The sequence below is a fragment of the Cheilinus undulatus genome, linkage group 16, assembly GCF_018320785.1.
Source record: "Cheilinus undulatus linkage group 16, ASM1832078v1, whole genome shotgun sequence".
Lineage (NCBI taxonomy): Eukaryota > Metazoa > Chordata > Actinopteri > Labriformes > Labridae > Cheilinus > Cheilinus undulatus.
Genome location: NC_054880.1, coordinates 10,847,660 through 10,866,744, shown reverse-complemented (window position 1 = coordinate 10,866,744; position 19,085 = coordinate 10,847,660). Strand labels below are relative to the sequence as shown.

The following is a 19,085-nucleotide window of genomic DNA, read 5'->3' as shown; positions in this document are numbered from 1 at the left end:
GTGCCACCATTTATGTTTTCTCAGTCTGTTGTTTCATGCACTCTTTGTGCACACTCAGTGCTACAAAATATGCAGAAAAGTGGGTGAATCTGGGTATGTTTTCACTGTTTGACTGTGTAAATCAATATAAAGATAAAACGAATAGAGTAGCAGAAGTTTAATAAAGCAGCAGTGCAGCACAGCAGCTTCAGAGCAGCTGGAGATGTGAGATCTAAGATGGTGGGAGAACTACAGATTACTTCGCCTTTCAAAGGTTTATCTGCTGCTAAATTTCAGCATTATTCCAGGTGTTTTTTTGCTTCTTCCATGGGTGGGAAGTTGAAAGGCGTATGTTTTCCATTAAGAATGCATGGTTTCATTTAAATTCTCTGGTTTTCCACCTTTTTTTCATCTGTGGTGCCGTAGCAGCTCTGCAACCCACTGACCAACCTGTGACCTGGCCACAGGGTGAGATGTTTTGTAGATATAGTGATGATTTACTATCAAGAGTCTGTGCATTATGTTTCTTTTTAAGTTTGCAACTTCTTCCTCCTGTTGGGTCGATCAGCTCTTCGTGGATCGACGCATTCTGGCAACGATCCTATGAAAATGGACTTGGCCTTATCTTGAGCAGAGTGGACTGGAGTGGCGCTACTGGGACGAGCTGGAGATGGACCAAGGCCCGTGCAGTGGAACTAAAAAATTTGTCCAAAGAGTGAGCAATGTGCTCTGCAGTGGATCACTGTGCAGACGGAGTATGTGGAAATTGAGGGTGGAGGTGCAGCCTTTTCCAAACTTCAGTCTGCTTTGACCCAATTCTAGACCTGGGCACCAAAACCCTGGTACAACTACAACATGAGACTCAAGTAAATCACATTTTTAAAACTCATATTTTTGTTTCATTGAAAAGGGAATTTCAGTGCTTTGTTTTTGGATACATTTGCATTGCATGGTAAGTTTTTTGGGCGACAAAGTACAATTAAAGAGCCACTGCTATTTATCTTGTTTTAATCAGGCATCTACAAATTTTCTTGTCTAATATTCATCTCTGTAAATGTATTTTGAAGCTCAAATCGTCCCAAGTAGCATTAATGTTCAGAAAACACTGATAAATTCTTCAAGTCAGAAGGCTAGTGGCATAGAATGTTTAAAAGGGTAGCACCAGTAAATCCAATACCAGTTAAACTGTGACACCGGTTTTCCACCATCCATACAATTTCTACATTGCTGGAGCCTTTCCCAGCACTCATTGGGTGAGAGGTGGGGTACACCGTGGACTGGTCACCCGTCAACTGCAGGGCTGACATATAGAGACAGACAACCAGCCTCACCAAAGAGCAGGTCTTTGTTGGTGGGAGGAAGCCGAAATACCCAGCACACATGTATGGGAGAACATGCAAAGTCCACAAAGAAAGGCCCAGACTGGGAAGTGAACCAGGAATCTTCAAGCTGTGAGGCAACAGAGCTAAGCTCTGTACTGGTTTTACACATCAGAAAATATGAATGATAAAAAGCTAACATGAGTTAAAACTTCTGGCTGTGTTTGTAACTTCTGAGACTTAAAATAATAGCATGTAATCAAGTACTTTATAATCATTTAAAACATTTTTCTTGGTCCTGGCCCACACTTTAATAAGCACTGACATATGGTTATAGTGAGTAGATTTTCTTATTACAATGAATAATTTAAACTACGTACAAATATCAACCTAATGTAATTTACACCATTAGAAATTAAATATTGGCAGAAACAGAGGATTCTGCCTTGTATTTCTAACAAAATATGGATTGGAGTAAAACTCGTGTCACTATAAATGCAAATTAGTGTTACTCAATGCAGGACATGGAATCAGCTGATGGCCAGCTGATCTCACTTATCATCTCCCAGCTCTCACAGCCAATCACAGCCCTTTCCCTGAACACAATGGTCCATTTAAATATGACGTCCTTCCCACTACTTCCTACATTCACTTTGCAGCTGGCAAAGCTTCTCCTCCACCCCAGCCTCCTCCTTTCTAGTCTAAAGCTTATGTTGCACAATGCATATTCAGTTTAATGCCACTATAGAGTAAATTGATGCTCATTTTCTTTTATTGTATTCAACATGCATCGTCGTAAGTGTATCCTAAGCATGCTTTACTAACCCAGGGAGCATCTTTGCCCAGAGCCTTCTCCGCCAAGTTAAACTGTACATCCATGGCAATAAAATGTTAAACGTATGACAGGCACTGAAATGCTGTTAGTCTAACAGAAAGTCTCAGCTAAGAAAAAAACATTTCTTTCAGTTGAGTATACATGCAACATTCTGTCGAAGCTGAGCACGCCTAAAGGGCTGATCCCAAAACCGGCCCTGAACCGAGAGGTCTTGGGTTCAGCTCTTGTGTGTAATTGAGTCCAGTTGCCAAAGAAGTTCCTGCTCACTTCCGGAGTACTGCTGGGGTGCCCTTGAGCATGAGATTAAACTCTGTAGTGTGTGCAGCCCCCTCACTCTGACATTTCACCATTAGTGCATGACCGTACGATCCTGTTAGCATGTGCGTGTGTTCAGTCTATGTGCAGCGTCTCTAACAAAGTGGAGAAAAATAGTTTCCCTGTGGGGAAATATCTTCTCCTGTCCTTTATATAGGTTCCTAGGTTTGGCACTTTTTCTTTGCATTAACCCTTTAATTCCATGCCTCCTACTTTATGGTACTCTTCTGGAGAAATGTGGCACTAGAATAATCTTCAGGAGTCACAAAGTTGATCTTCGGAGTCTTTTAGTCCATCACAGTTTTAATCCACGTTTGAAAGGTTGTCAATTCTGTGTTCGCAAGACACTGAATATTGTCAATTTGCTTTAAAAAATAGGAAATACTCAATTTGGCAAAATAAATCTTAGGCTCAATAGGGAATTTCTGTTGCTGCTGGAGAGAAAAGACAGTGATATTGCTAAGAAAATTAAAACCGGTGCAAACAAGAAAGAAAATTGTTCCTGAAATTGAGTCATTAAAAGTATAAAGGAGAAGGAAGTGCAGTCTCATTGATCACCACCTCCTGCAGATAAGGTAAGATCTTCCTGCTCTACAGAGCCTTCAATTTTCAAAGATAACACACTTTAAAGGAGGAGAGATTAAAAGTTCTCTTGGCCGCAGGAATTAAAAAAAAAAAAATGGATCCAAATGGAAGACATGGAAACTTGGAAAGATAACAACGCTTTTCTTCAGCAGCATAACCAGACAGATCAAATCTGACAGATAAAAGCCAAATTAAGAAATCTGAGCTGATGATGAAAAGCCGAGGTGAACTTCATCTTTCACTTGCAGGTTTTTGGGGTTTTGGGGGATTAATGTATGTAATGTTTGGTCTTTTTTTGGTTTTCTACCCCGAATAAGTAATTCACTGATAAAAACATGACTCCATGAAACCTAGCTGTTATCTGCCACGTCATTTTTCATATTTTGCTCCAAGATGCAAAAAAAAAAAAGGGAAATAAAATTGAAGTCAGACATTTCACTGAGCTTTAAGTTTGTTCCCAAAGTAAAGCAGGGCATAAGTTTGCGCCCTTAGCACCCACAACACCCACAAACACACAAACTCAAATCCCCACAGCTGTCAGACCTGCAAGTTTGCACCCGCATTCAAAACACACTTGCTTACTCAGGCTTCCACACAAAGTCACATACACACCAAAGCAGAAGGCGCTCTAAGGTAAGCTTTTATAATCCTGCATTAAAATACAGAGTGGTTAGTTTTACCTCCCTCTGTAAGCCTAACAACAACAAACTGCTCCTGCATTTAACCACACAGATCCTGAAATAAACAAACAAAAACACTTTAATGTTGGAGGAGTAATAACAGTAGATTAAAGCTAAATTTAGCTAACATAGCCTAGCCTCAAACTGGGACTGTTAGCCAAATAAGCATGTCGTTCTACTGTCAGATGAAGCCAGAGAGAAGAGGACATGCAGGGACCCTGTCTGAGGAGGATTTGAACCAGAAACCTTCTTGTTGTCTCTCCACTGTTTTTCCTGTCACCAAGTTAGATTCTTAAAAACTGACAATAAAAATGAGAAATAGCATGAAAATGAAAGTACTTCAAAGTAGCTTAAAGTTAACTGTGGTCTCCTAGCTGCTCCCTACATCTCTAATTTAAGATAACGAGCTTGGCAGCTCACTGTAGCTCATGAAAGCCCATTTCCACCACTTAAAAAAGAGAAATGTGAAAGTTAGATAATTCTACAAAAACAAATCCATGATCATATTCATAAGATAAAAGTCAAAATAAGGGGTAAAAATGGCTTAATTATGAGATTAAAAATCATCTCATAATTCTCATAAATAGGACTGTTTATCTCATGATTTTGACTTTATGTTATTATTTCAATTTTTATCCCATATTCATGACTTTTATCTCATAATTTTGACTTTTTATCTCATGATTACGACTTTTCCTCATTATTTCAACTTTTCATCAAATTAATACAACTTTATATCTCTTACTTTTGACTTTTTATCTCTTACTTTTGACTTTTTATCTCATGATTATAATTTTTCCTCATTAACTCAACTTTTTATCTAATAAATATGACTTTGTATCTCCTTCTTTTGACTTTTTATCTCACAATTTTGACTCTGTATTTCATATTCATGATTTTTAACTCATAATTATGACTTTCTCTTGTGATTTTGACTATTTATCTCATAGTTTTGACTTTTTTATCAATCATTTTGACTCTTTATCTCATAATTAGGATTTTTATCTCATAATTTTGATGCTTGAATCTCATAAGTTTGACTCTTTATCTCATAATCAGGATTTTTATCTCATAATTTTGACTTTTTTATCTTATCATTTTGACTTTTTATCTCATAATCAGGATATTTATCTCATAATTTTGACTTTTTACCTCATAATTTTTGACTTTTAATCTCATAATTTTTACCTTTTACAGAGGATTTTTTTTCCCCATCTTTTAGAATTGCCACACTTTCACATTTTTTTTAAGTGGCAGAAATGGGCTTCCATAGTAGCCCAGGGTCATTGCACACTGGTCCCATCATGTTCAGATGCAATTTTTTGGATCAGTAATCTGAATGAAGGAAAGAAAAAGTTACAAATTCAATCCTTGCACACTGAGTCTATACATTTTCTACTGATGACAAAAATTCATGAAAACAGCCTTGTACTGCTATGAAAAAAACAGAGTGAAAAATGATTCTGTGGCTCTTTCCCTCCTTGAACACAAACAACACTGGGTCCATCCATCCTGATAAGGATTTCCATTCAGATTATTCATACGAGTTTGTGCATCATATCGCTGTGCCAAGTTGGAGAAAGCACAACTTTTCACTTGTGGCTGTTAAGTTATGTAGCTGTGAGTACAAATTTCATCCATTATCTCTCATGTTAAATGGTTGATATCCACATCATTCATTGGTAAAACACTATGCTGTGCAAACATGATATGCACAACATAAATTTGCATTTCTTTTTTTAACATCAGCTGAAAAATATGGACTCAGTATGCAAGTCTTTTCTCTCTGCCAGAAAAAAAAATCTGCATCGGCAAGTAAGGAAGGTTTTTTTATTCGGGCATAACATCTTAAAAACATCAGCAGGCGAGGAAATGTGAACACTGGTTTAATTCTTTCACTGTCTAACTGGCCGGCTGCCGAGAAGCATCCCCACAGTATGATGCTGACACCACTGCTTCACAGTGGGGATGGCATGTTTGTGCTGTTTGGAGTCCACCAAACATGGCATCTTGTTTGGAGTGTTCTTTTGTCTTAATGGTGTAATGGTAGCCATGGACACTGATTTCACTAATTGTGAGATCACTAGCACCAATAGGCTGTACCTCTGTTCAATTAGGTCAGTCACTTTAAAGGAGGTGAATATTTATGCGTCACTTATTTTACCTTAAGCATCTTCATTTAATTGGCGTTACTTTTTAGAATTCTGTTTTCACTTTGACATTAAAAAGGCTTTTATCGTGAAAAAAGCTAAATTATACTGACTATGATTGATTTATAAAACCAATAAATGGGTTGAACATCTAAGGGCATGAATACTTTTTTTATAGGCACTACATGTATAGTATGGCTTAATGAAGTAAAATATGAAGTTGAATAAAACTGCCTGAGATCAGAGCATAAAGATGGTACTAGCTGATACAGACACACACATTTTCAGCAGTACTGGACGTATTTCTGATACTGGTATTGAAATCAAAATATTGCGAGTTATTGGTTCATATTTTTAGACCAAAGACAATGAAGAAAGTTTTTGGTTAACTTTCAGTTGTACTCTGTTATTATGCTCGTAGAAATAGTTCTCTTGAGTGGGTGGGGCCATCTTTCTTCCACTATGTGGTGCCAAAGCTGACAGTTGGGGAAGTTGAATAAAGGAAACCAAATATGAAACACGTTTGAGCCTCTGAGTGAAACATAAACACACTGAAGGCAGTTTCATCCTGTCAGTGTGAACACAGAGCTGAAACCAACAAACCCAGGGAGTTTTACATTACCCTTTTTTAATGGGAATTAATTACACCACAAAATATTTATATATATTTGATATTTGCTCTACTGCTTACACTATTATATATTAACAGACTTGGTTGGCAAATTTCCTCATTGCATGCCCAATGAAATCAGCTCAGAGCTCCAGGCTGAGTTTGGACAAGCAGGCTGACCTTTGCACTGAAGCCCCAACTGTCTTGTAAAACTTGAAGCTGATGGATTTAAACCAGGAGCTCCAAAACGCTGAACTCAAACACACCCTGACACTAATCCATAAACACAGATTTCTCTCCCCCTGACACAAAATGATCCCTTCATTTCGCTGCTAAACATAACCTCCATCTGTCTCACTTTCCCCCCCTGGAGGAAAATATCATGACAACCGAATATCTGAGCGGTCATCTGAGCTGACCTGACACCACGATGATGGAGGTTTCTCGCTGTGATATGTCTGCTTATGATAAGGAGGCGAAAACACGAGCAGAGAGAGACAACATCTGACACCCACACAAGGATTTAGAGCTTGGTTTTTTTTCTCAGGTCACAAAAAGAAATGAATGTCAGGGAGCACTTTAGGAGTTTCAGCCTAAAATGAGACGTCTATCATTTGTCACAATTTCTGCACAGACTGTATTTCCTTTTTGCAGGATTTGAAGGTAGGTGTTTGCTAAAATGAAACCGCTCTCTCAGGCTGGAAATGCTGTACTTTAGAGGCACTGAAGAAAATGTCATGTATTTTCCGCCACAGAAAATAAGTTATAAAATAGAGCCTGAACACTGAAACACTCTGACTCGCTAGTTATTGACAAGACGTTTGAATCCTTGAGCTTGTGCGGATATGTTGAGGTGTGATGCTGTTTGGGGCTGCCTTTAGGGAATTAATCCTTGATTTTACTCCCTGATCAATACAAGTAAACCCCAGACATAGTCTTCTTTCTTCTACTCTTTGAACAGGGAGATGGATTTTTTAACAGACATGATATTATAGATGTTAAATAGTGAGCTTTTCTCTCTCCTCCTGTGGTTTTCACTCTCAAAAGAAGCAGAGAGATGGAGGCTGGGCTTGTGTCCAACTCGGCAGGGCTTTGCACTATAAAAAACATCCGTCTTTCTAAGTGTTGTAATACGGTATTCAGGCACAAAGCCTGTTTTTGATTGGAAGAAGAGAGAAAAGTAACTCTGCCTGTGGGGGAAGATAACCTCACTTGTTCCCCTGCAGATTCACTTGTTTAAAGATTTTCAAATTTGCCTGAAATGAGTCACAGACTAAACTTAGCATGCATCCATTTTGGTACAGCACCAAGAAGACTGACAGAAACCTGCAGAACCATCATTTCTCTGTAAACTTTTCACTTTTTTAAAGAAAAAACACATTTAATGTGCAAAAATCCATTTAGACAACTACACTATTGGACAAAAGTATTCAGCCACACCTTTTAATGATTGATTTCAGGTTTTTCAATCAGCCCTGTTACCTCAGGTGTTTAAGTCAAGCACCTAGCCATGCAGTCTCTATTTGCAAACATGTTCTACAAAATCACACATCTGATCTGAAGAGACCAGTGACTTTAATTGTGGAACTGTGCTTGATGCCACCTTTGCAATAAGATGGTTTGTGAAATTTCATCCCTGTTGGATATTCCACAGTCAGCTGTAAGTTATATTATTAGAAAGTGGCAGTGTTTCGGAATAACAGCAATCTGAAGCAGAGGACCATGTAAAATACCAAAGGTAATGCCAGGTATTCCACTGGCATTAATGTAAGCACAAAACTTTGTTGCAGGAGCTTCATAGAGCGGGTGTCCATGGCTGATCAGCTGTGTGCAAGCCTCACATCACCAAGCAATGCCAAGCATTGGAGCGAGTGGTGTACAGCAGTGGTTCTTACCTGGTGGGTCGGGATCCAAAAGTGGGTTGCCAAGCCCAGTTCAGAGAGTTGTAAATGTGTTTAACAAAAATTACACTAAAAGTATGAGAAGGTCTTTTAAAACAGGCTTGTTTTGACGTGCCTTCTAGATTTGACAGGTTTTGTATTGTCTGAGGTACAAACTGTACTTTTTTTTTCTTTCTTTCACAGATCTGATAGGTTGAAAAATATCAGAAGTTTGGGTAAAGTACACCAACACTGGACTGTAGAGCAGTGAAAAAATAATTCAAATCGCTCTTCTCTGTTTGGCAGTCAGATTGGCAAGTCTTGGTTTGGCGAGTGCCAGGAGAACATTACCTGCCTGACTGCATCAGTAAAGTTTGGTGGAGGAGGGATGATGGTATAGGGCTGTTTTTCCTGGTTTGGTCTAGGCCCCTTATCTCCAGTGAAGGCCAGTCTTGGGTTGTTTCTTTTTACACCTGAAAGTCTCTGGGACTCGGTTCGGTTCAGGGCTGAAATTGCATCACTGTTGCACTTTCATGTAGTTTGGTCTGCTTTCACATTGCTCTTGGTCAATTGAACCAAACCGTCTGGACTACATCAAGCAGTTCAAGGTCTGTGTCTGTTGTCCATGACAAACAGCTTCAAAGGAGATGTAAAAGAAGACAAACCCGAAATCTGTTTCCTTCTGATGTTCTCAAACCACGTAATCAAAGAAACAACATCAAATTTGAGCTGTCCTGGGATTTCTGCTTTTGCTTTGGTGTCATTATGAGCAGCCAGTAAGGCAGTTAGCTGCCCAGCATGTTATTCTTAACATGAGATAAATGAGTTCGTACCGAAGAAGAAGGCAAAATAAGAGTGAGAGACTACAATGTGTTGCCATGGTTACCCCGATGCTGGTCATGTAGTTGAGTGTATTAAATGACACCCATACATCCATAAATCATTACGCTTCATGCCACTTCCTGCCTTTGGTTCACAAGTCGGTCTGCTTTCACCACACCAGGGTTCACTTATTTGTTCCACACCACAGTTCAAAAGAGCTTTCACACCACTCAGAAAAAAAAAAAAAAAAAGGACTTTGTTTAAAGTGGGCCAAACAGCTCTGGAGTGAATGCGACCTTAGTGCTTCAGCATACCAAGAGATTTTTGACAATGCTACGCTGCCAACTTTGTGCCAACAGTTTGGAGAAGGCCCATTCCAACTTGACTGTGCCCCAGTGCACAAAGAAAGGACTAAAAAGACATTTAGTGTGGAAGAACTTGACTGGCCCACACAGAGCTCTGACCTCAACCCCATCCAGCACCTGTTACCAACTCCCTATTAAACGAAATGTGTTTGAATACAATGTCAGTACAGTCCTTGCTGCTGCAATGGTCAGGTGGCCAAATACTTTTGTCCATATTGTGTAAGTTTAATAAGGAAACCTCACTTTAGAAGAGGTTAGTTCTTTCATGATTGTCCTTGTTGTTGATTTGATTTCATTTAGGAGTGAGAAAATCAAACTTTTTTTTACAAATAAAATAAAAAAGTCTAAACTGACGACAACAACATGACTTCCAAGGATTTTCAAGCTCCAGAGTTTACCCAGTTTTCAAAACTCTGTTGGATGAAAATGGATCAATATCACAAGGTTTTCTAAGCATGGCTGGTGGTACACAGCCAGGCAGACAGAGGCACTTCAATGCATGTTTGATATATTTTATTTAAAAGAATCACATACTGTCAAGGATGTCTATTCCTAGGAAGACCTAGAGCATCATAGCACATATTTTTCAAATCCAGAGTCTTTCAAGGATTTTCAAGGCTGTCAACTCAAACACAATTTATTCATGAAAGTGGAGGTCTCAGCTCATCTCAGGGGAATTTATTGGCTTGTAGCTTAAACTGAAACTCTCTGACTTCCACTTTGAGACCCTAACACTTGCACTTGGCACGCTTTGTATGTGATTCCAAAAACTTGATTGCCCATTAAAATAGTACGCCATGAAAATCACCACTAGTGAACTCATGCAGTTCCTGCACCACTTGACATAAAGCTGTTACTGCTGTTCTTTAATGCAGCCATTAAGTTTAAATATTCAAGACCAGTTCTCAGATTTGACTGACTCAGCTCATCATCAAAATCAGAGCAAATAGAAGGAGACAGAGACAACCATCCTCCCAGGTGTTAAAGCCAATACAGATATTACTCAGACTTTAAATATCAAATAGGCTCTTTGCAGAAGATGTCATGTCAAACTGGAGAACTCCACGTGAAGGAATTTTTGTGTAGAGAAGCAGAGTAAAAATGCCGTTTTCTGCTGTTTATGACAGTGCCAACCATTCAAATTGTGAAAGTAAAACAACATTTCACGAGTTTTAGGAAAAAAGCTTTAAAAGCTTGCAGAGAAATGATGGCAGGTACAGATTAAAAGTCTCTGTCCAAAGCCAGTTTAGCTTTCCTCTAAAGAAGTTTTTCTTTTAATTATTTTGGATCTACAATTTGCCTAAAGCCTGTTTCTGAGCATCCTAATCCAAGGCTGTCCATAAGGGGGAATACAGGGGAGAGCTTTCTGGGACCCAGTCAAATTTGGGGCCCATTGAGGTCAGCAAAATCTTGGTCCATTGTAAAGTGAAGTTGTGATATCCACATTTCATTTTTGACCTGAATAATAACCACTCTTATCAAAGAAAAAAAAAAAAGTAAAATAATAATAGTAATAATAATAATAACTAAACAGCAAAGATGGGTTAATAAATAAATTAATGAATTAATCAATTCTGTAGTACAAAACAGCCTTTTTTCCAAATGTAAACCTCTTTCATTAAAACAAATGACCTTTTCATTGGTAATGTCAAGAGAGTGGATGGGCACACTGAACTAAAAGATAAGGAAAGTAATTTCAGACTTTTTAGCTAAACCATGATGTTCACAAATATCAGGATGCCAAAAAATAAAGTAGAAAGAATGAGGACAACAATGAGGGATAATAATTCAATAATTGCAAAACATTGGCATCAATGGGTTAAAAGTGGCATGAATGGGTTAATATTGGCAAAAATTGGTGGAAAATTGTGTATGGGGATGAAACAGTGGCAAAAATTGGTTAAAAGATGCCAAAACTGGATTAAAGTGGCCAAAATTAATCTGGCAAAAATGGGATAACATGTGGAAATCATGGTTTACAATCATGCAAAGTATGGGGAAAAATGTGAAGGGGATAAAAAACATCACAAAATTAGGAAAAAGTGGCAAAAATGGGATGCAATAATGCAAAAAAGGCAAAAACAATATGGGGAAAATGGGAAAAAGTGGCAAAAAATCCAAAATGGGGCAAAATGCATGAAAACAAATGGTCAAAATGGAATTATAAAAAGAGGCAAAATGGGGTGAAGTGGAAAAAAAGGTCAAAGAGGGCAGAAAGTTGGAAAAAAGTCTCAGAAACGGGTGGCTAAAAATCAAAAAGGGGCAAAAAAGGCTAGAGAAAATGGTGAGAAGAGGATTAAAAGTCACAATAATCGGTTAGAAGTGGCAAATTGGGAAAAAAAGTGCCAAAAATATGTTTCCATTATTCAAAAAGGGCAAGAATGGTAGGAAAAAATGGTGAAAAGGGGATGAAAAATTTAAATGATGGTTCAAAAGTGGTATAAATTGGTCAAACATGACAAAATTTGGCAAAAAAGCAGCACAAATGGATTATAAGTGGCAAAAAGTTGAAAAAAAGATGCATTAAGAGGTGAAAAGGGATTAAAAACAGGCAAAAAGGGTTAAAAGTGAAAAAATGGCAGAAATGGTTGGAAATGTAGGTGAAAATGGTTAAAAAGTGGCACAGATAACTCATTTCATCATCATAACTCGGTCACAGTTCAACACACTTCAGGTCCAACCTGTAGTTACTGTTAGCCATGATGCTAGCCACAATGCTACTGATCAAACACACGTGCATTAATATCATCAATAATCCCTGTGCCCAGTGCCAGTTATTTTCTGATGTACTGTCATAAATGAGCTGGTGGAAGTTTTAGTTCAGATCTTAGCATCTGCTAGTCCCTCACTCCCTGTCTAACCCAAGTACAGGGACTAATGGAACAAAAAAAGGTTTAAAGTCGCTCTCTATAGTATTACTTTTGGTGCTCTGAACTCTTTGAGAGCTAAAGGTGACTTTACTGGTGAAAAATGGATGAATCTAACGATCAAGAGAATAATTAAAAGTGTATTTAATAATTAATATCCTCCTCGATTCTGGGTCCAAATGACACATTTCAAAGGTTTGATAAAACACAACAGAACAGGACAGAACCACAGAGGGGAAGTCATTCAGGGGGAGAAAAGGGTCCTGGAAAAGTGAAAGTTTTGAAGGACTTCAAAGGGAAACCTCATATTTTTCACATCAAAGTTCGCTTCAGGCCTCGAGAAGCACGAGTGCACTTGTAAGAGATGTTGTGGTTGAATTTGTTCAAAGTAACATCGCTCTATTTTGTGTTGTTGCCAATATGCAGCTTGTAGCATTCAAAAAGAAACCTGTACTTTGGCCGCTCTGAGCTCTTCCATGTCTCGTCCTAAAATCTGAAGTAGCACTCCAGTTCAAAAGAGGTTAAAAGCGGCATTACTTCTAAAACCAGTACAGTGATGCCAGGGCTCAGTTGATGTACTCTCTAGTATTGGCAGCACATAAATTCAGACCTGTTTTCTGTTCGAGTCAAAAAAGACTTTTGATTCAGAAGGAAGGAAAAAAAAAAGAGTTCATCAAAGCACCGAGGAGATAAAAGCCCAAATGTCTCCAACGACAAAGACGAACACTAAAAAATGTCTTCATTCAGGAAGTGAACAAAACAGGCTGACAAAAAAGCCTTTGTCTAAATGTCAGAGTCAAGGTCACCATCAAAGAAGAAGTTCATCATGTAGTTCTCTGCTTTATAGCAGCTTTTACAGTGACACATTAGTAAATAGCTGAGATGTTTTGTATTGTGGATGTAGAGGTCAGAAACAGCAGATATAAAGGGCTCGCTCTCTCCCATTACAGGAATGCTTCAGGACTCTTTGTGAAGGAAACATTTAGTCTTTAAGTTTAAAACGACTGGAAAAGATGGCGGTGTACCCTGATGAGAGGAAGCACTGCTGGGCAACATTCACACAGAGCTGAGAGGACAGAGGGACTGTTAGAAGTTAGAAAAGGAGAAAGAATAATCATGCTTTAAACAAAAGTTAAAGATACTGGACCTAAAACAAACATCTATTTTGGCAAGATCAGCTGTCTTCCTTCTCTTTTCTTCAAGTTAATGTAAAGAAAGAAGGAATGGGCATACTAGGCACAAAATTTCAATGTCTCTCCTGGTTCTCAAACACAAACATCTCCATTAATTACAAGGTTGGTCAAATCATGCTTGAAATGGTCCCAGGTACATCTTGAGATGTTTGCCTTACACACATTTAAAGGTCAACAGTCAACTTAAAAAAGCATGGCCACATCAGTCTTTCATTCGCTATGAAACAGGAAGTAGAATCTTTTGGGGCTTCTTTGGTTCTCTAGAGCCACGACACTTGGAATAAAAACACCAAGTAGCAGACAGAGATGGTTGATATGATTATTGCATGTCTTCTCTTATCAATGCTTTACTTGAGACAAAAAATGCTAGTTTTACTATTTTTTTCAGGGCTCCTGTCAGTCATGGACCCTTAAAATATTCCTCACTTTTTCCTGTAGATAGATTGTTTGTAATCACATGATACCCCTCCCTGATTCCTGGGAATCAGGATGGGGTGTTTAGCCGTAAGGAATGAATGGAAGAAAGTAAATGGACTTCTACGCTGAAATGACCATCAGAAAAGTTTTACATAATGTGATATAAACCATGGCATAACTGCACTAAACCAGACTGCATCACTTTGTGGAAAAGGACCATACATGGGTTACACGGTGCTCAGCCAGGCCTAAGACAGAGTCTTTTTTCATTCCTGCCTGTTGTCGTTCCATGATGAGGTTTTATTTTATTTTTCTATTCCCGCACCAATGAAATCGGCAGGAGGTTATGTGAAGGGCTCCGTATTTTTGTTTGTTTCTTTGTCTGTATGCGTACAAGATAACTCGAGAACGGAAAGTTGGATCTTCACCAAACTTTCAGGGAATATTGGGATAGTGACAGGGAAGAATCGATTAGATTTTGGTGATGATCCATGCACCCGTTCGGTTGTTCTCGGACTTTGAATTTTGAACACCATAATAATCAATGGGAGCGTGAGTTCCTCGGTGGTGCTGCTTAGGCATGGGTCTGCCTCCTCAGATGGCCATTCTTGTTACTTACTATTTTTTCCTGAATATTTCACTATTTTTGGGACACAAAAGTAGATTGAGAATCAAGAATGTTTCTATTGCTGCATTGGTATTGTCATAAACAGCTCAAAACATGGCCTTTTGTAAGCGTTACTCTATGTAGAAATGACTTCTTGCCCCTTAAGGGATGTTCTCTGATGCTGCTTGATACCATCAAGAACCTGTAGACCTGTTCGAGCTAGTTATGTGAATGGTGCCTTTTGTTTGTTTTTTTTTTTTTGTTTTTTTTAAGCTTTATTAGCTTAAGCTAAAGCGAATTCAGCTTAACTGGCTATGTAGTTAACGTTGCTGCGTAAGCCAAAGTGGCTACTTACATTTTGCTAACATCATCTACACACACCCTATCAACCTCCTTAAGTCTTTTCTGTGAACAGTGCCTCACTTTCCCCTATTTAGCTCTAGCTAAAGCTAACAAAGCTTCACTGGCTACGTAGCTACAGTTACTATATAAGCCAAAGTGGTTACTTACACCATTTTAGCTTTAGCATCAGTAGTTATGTGGCCATGTTACCCATGTAGTTCATGGACCTAATGTAGCTTAGTCAACTTTAGATTTAGCTGCCATTAGCTATGTAGTAATGCTATCTATGTAGCTTACATAGCCAATATTTGCTTTAGCCTTAGCTACATTAGCTTTCTTTTTTACTTTTATATTTTGCCTGAATATTTCACCACTTTCAGGACACAAACGTAGCTTAAGAATAAGGATTTTTTAAATTTTCGCACTATGAATGCTCAGCATAGTTGTGAACTGCTCAAAACATGACCTTTTTGTTAGCGTTTCTTTATGTAGAAATCATTAATTGCCCCTGAAGGGAAGTTCTCCAATGCTACATGACATCATCTGTGAGGAACCTGTGAAGCCTCTGGTCAGGTATAAAAGTTAGAAATGAGACTGAACCTTGATAGTGGGTTGAATAGCTCTGTTCAGCTTGTATAAAGCTGGAGGCTTCCCTGAAAATAGACTAAGTGCTTTTAAATGCTATGGATTGGAGTCCTGCTTCTTTTATTAGGCTTTTATCCTTGTGCATTACTTTGTCCACATTGTGTCTCTTTTTGTTCAGGCTGCTTGATAAACAGGTGCTCCATTGAAAAAATTTGATGGATTGAGCCATTACTGGAGAAGGACAGAGCTTAAACAGTAAAATGAAAGAAAAGATACTGAAGGAAATCAATCTTAAGCTGTTAGTATTCCTCCATCTTCAGGCCTTAATGACTAAAACCCTTCCCAAACAAATGGCAAGTTATTCAAGGATGCACACCCAGACCTGAAATAACCCAGACCAAGACTAAAACCCATGGCGAATCACAGCCCTAAGTTTGGCACAGAACAGTGCCGAGGAAGAGAAGGTACACTGAGAAGCAGAAAACAGGCCACAGAAGTGTTGAGTAAATTGGTTTCCGAGTACAATGAGACCTCTTCTAACCAGCGCTGGGAGGAGGAAACTTCATCCACATGTGCCCGAGTCTCAGCTGGCCTGGCAGAGGCTCAGCTTTAACTGGATTAACAACAAAAGGCAAGCTCGATAACTAATAGGCCTCTTCTTCCTCCTCTCTGTTCCTCCTCTCTTTATGCTGCCCTCCCCTCCACCTCCTCCTCTGTCGCTTCTGTCTTTCTATCACCCTGTCTTCCTTCTCCGTCTGAGCGAAGCCGGGAGATAATGCGGAACACTTTCATGCCTCCTGCTGAATTAAACATGGAGGGAACAGCTTGTACCGGGTGCTAAAGCTGAAGCAAATAGAGAGGGAATACGAAAAAACGAGGATATATACAATTCTGCCCCTGCGCCGGGGTCCCCTGAGTGCTGCCGAACATTTCTTTACAATTAAAGAGATCTGTCGCTGATAGACGGCACAGAGAAAGGCTAAACAGGGTCGTCTTTATTTCACTAATTGGCCGGTTGAAAGGACTTGGAAGTTGTCGTATGTAGAAAGCAGCCAATAGCCAAGCAAAGAAGTGGCGAAGCACGGAAAAATACTCCTCTGAGGCTTCCTTTCCCACCTCCGGCATTCTTAGTCGGAGCTGTAAATCCCATCCTGCCAATCTTTTATTCACTTTCTGAACACCGCAGTCGACCAATTGGGCTCTACGAGTAACAAATCTTCAACTCCAGGCTTGCTGGTGAATAATTGACAGTGTTTCAAACGTTCTCGGTCTCAGGTGGTTCACAGAAGAAAAAAAAAAACTGGTGGAGTCTTCTCATCCTCTCAGCAGGGGAGAGGTTTCACTTTCTGTTCTGGCTCTCGTCTTTTTTAACTCCCGATTGCTCTGATCTAAGAAGAAAAGTCTCCCCCTCTCTCGTTCTCTCCCGGCCTGTTTGGTATTCCCCTGATGGAGCTCTTTCTTCCAGCCTCCCCTCCCCTCCGTTCCACTCTCTTTCCCTCTGACAGAGCCGAGTGACCTGTTACGGCGTCCTCTGCTTAACATGGGCGCCACACTCGCAGCAGCGAGGACAAGGGCTTTACAGGCGCCGCGTTCACGACTCGCAACCTCCGCTAGAGCAGTCTTCCATGTGAGGCGGGGCAGAGGGGTAAAGGATCAGGCAGAGACGTTTGTAAGAAGCACGACCTCATTTTAAACTCATCGGACACGCTGCTGGGACCGTCTGCTCGGCTCTCGACAAAACAGCCAATTAAAGAAAGTCATATCTCATTTAAGGGTGATTAAATCTTATTTATTCTGATCAAAGATAAACAGTCTTGTCGCACTTAATTTAATTTGGTTCATTAAATTTGTTTCAAGGTTGCAGTTCAACTTTGTTCTGAAGTCCCCTCGACATAGAGGAACAGCCTTTTTTAAGTTTTCAGATGTTCTCGGTTAGCTCTTATTAGCTCCAATCTCACAAATTTAGCTCAAACCAAGAAATATCTTACAAGTCCAAAGTTCCCATTACTGTTGATCTTTTCTTAGTTAATTTCAATACCTTTAATATTCTGTAGGATTTTTATATTTTCAAGTCTCATTGCTCATTCCTCTGCTGCAGTTGTTAGAAGATGTGGCTGTGTGAGAATGAAGGCACCAGAATGCATGTTCCTGTTTGCAACTGGCATAAAAATGTCAGTCCACTTAAGAATACCATGCTCTACTGCAATATCTACAGTCATGTCTTTATGCTTTAGGCATGTGGGCATTGTTAAGCTTGACAAATGTTGGCACAAGTGTGTCACTCAACAGCCAAGGTCAAGCTTGATGGCATTTCTTCTGTCCAGGCCGTTTCACCTCTGGTGATGCATCTGGAGACGGCTGGTGGTTTTCAGGTGCTTGGGACATCCACAGTACTACTAGGGGCTCAGACAATACCTTAGGCCGTGCTTGCTTACCAAATCCACCCCTTACTCTGCCCTAAACATGTGGACTTTGTTATTTTTTCCAACACATTATTTTCATGCCCCTGTCATATGCAAGGACATCCAGAGCACTACCAGGGTTATGTTGATCCTTCTTTCTGCCTGATGGTGCCATAAGCCATTACATGCCTGACTTCAACCTTAAATTTTCGGTCCAAACATGCTAAAAAGTTTTGCACAGTACAGTCCACGTGCACAAGTCTCAAGATGACATGAAACCACCAAGTTTAAAAGCTAAATCAGCTCTTTCTATTTGCTTATAGGGAAAGATATTAAACCCATTTTCCACCTTTTAAAAAAATCTGTGCCCTGGTTTAGTCAAAGTAGGATTTAGAGGGCGCTTAGCTTCGTGGCTAGAGTAGGCACCCATAAACTGAGGCTAGTCGTTGTTTCGTGCGTGTCTTCCCCCTTCTCTCTCTCCCCATATTTCCTGTCAATCTCCAGCTATCCTATCTGAATGAAGGCCAAATTCTCAAAAATATTTTTAAAAGAAAAAAAAAAACTTGATTGAAGCACCAATCCAGATCTAAACAATCTGTTTTGGGGTGTGCCTCTGTAAATGCAAATGAACTCCGTCTCACCTTGTCACCTTTCTCTGTGTCTGGTTTTCTGAGTACAGCTTTGTGCTTATATCACTCTGGATGTAGATAAATGGGTGGAATTGTGGGACATTATGGATGTGTCACTGATAATGTGACAATACAAGTGTGGGTGTCATTGCAGACGCTTGTATTTGGGTTTGATGTTTGATGATGAGCTTTAGTGGAGCAACTGGACCAAAATCTGGCCAGATTTGTAAAGTCTGACCTGGACTTTGTCCCTCCCCCTTCCAGTGCTATCCAATATATTCTAAGTGCAATTTCTGACATTCCATTGCTGGAATTAAAATTGATCGTGAAGTCAAACTCTCTCTGGGTTTGTTGTTCTCAGCCCTGCATGAACAACGGCATCACTTAAAAGCTATGAATGCACCCTTTGCCCCTACTTTTTAGACCTATGCGTACATTTTGCACGCTCATTGATGGGCAGGTGTCCCAATTTTGTTGGAATGGAGGCGAATGGTGAGGTGGTG

General features: G+C 39.5%; 1 protein-coding gene across 1 annotated transcript in view; it reads right to left on the bottom strand.

Moving 5' to 3' along the window:
• pvrl2l (PVR cell adhesion molecule related 2 like) overlaps positions 1-19,085 on the bottom strand; it is a 579,022-nt gene that overhangs the window by 200,400 nt on the left and 359,537 nt on the right. The gene's annotated exons all lie outside the window — the stretch shown is intronic.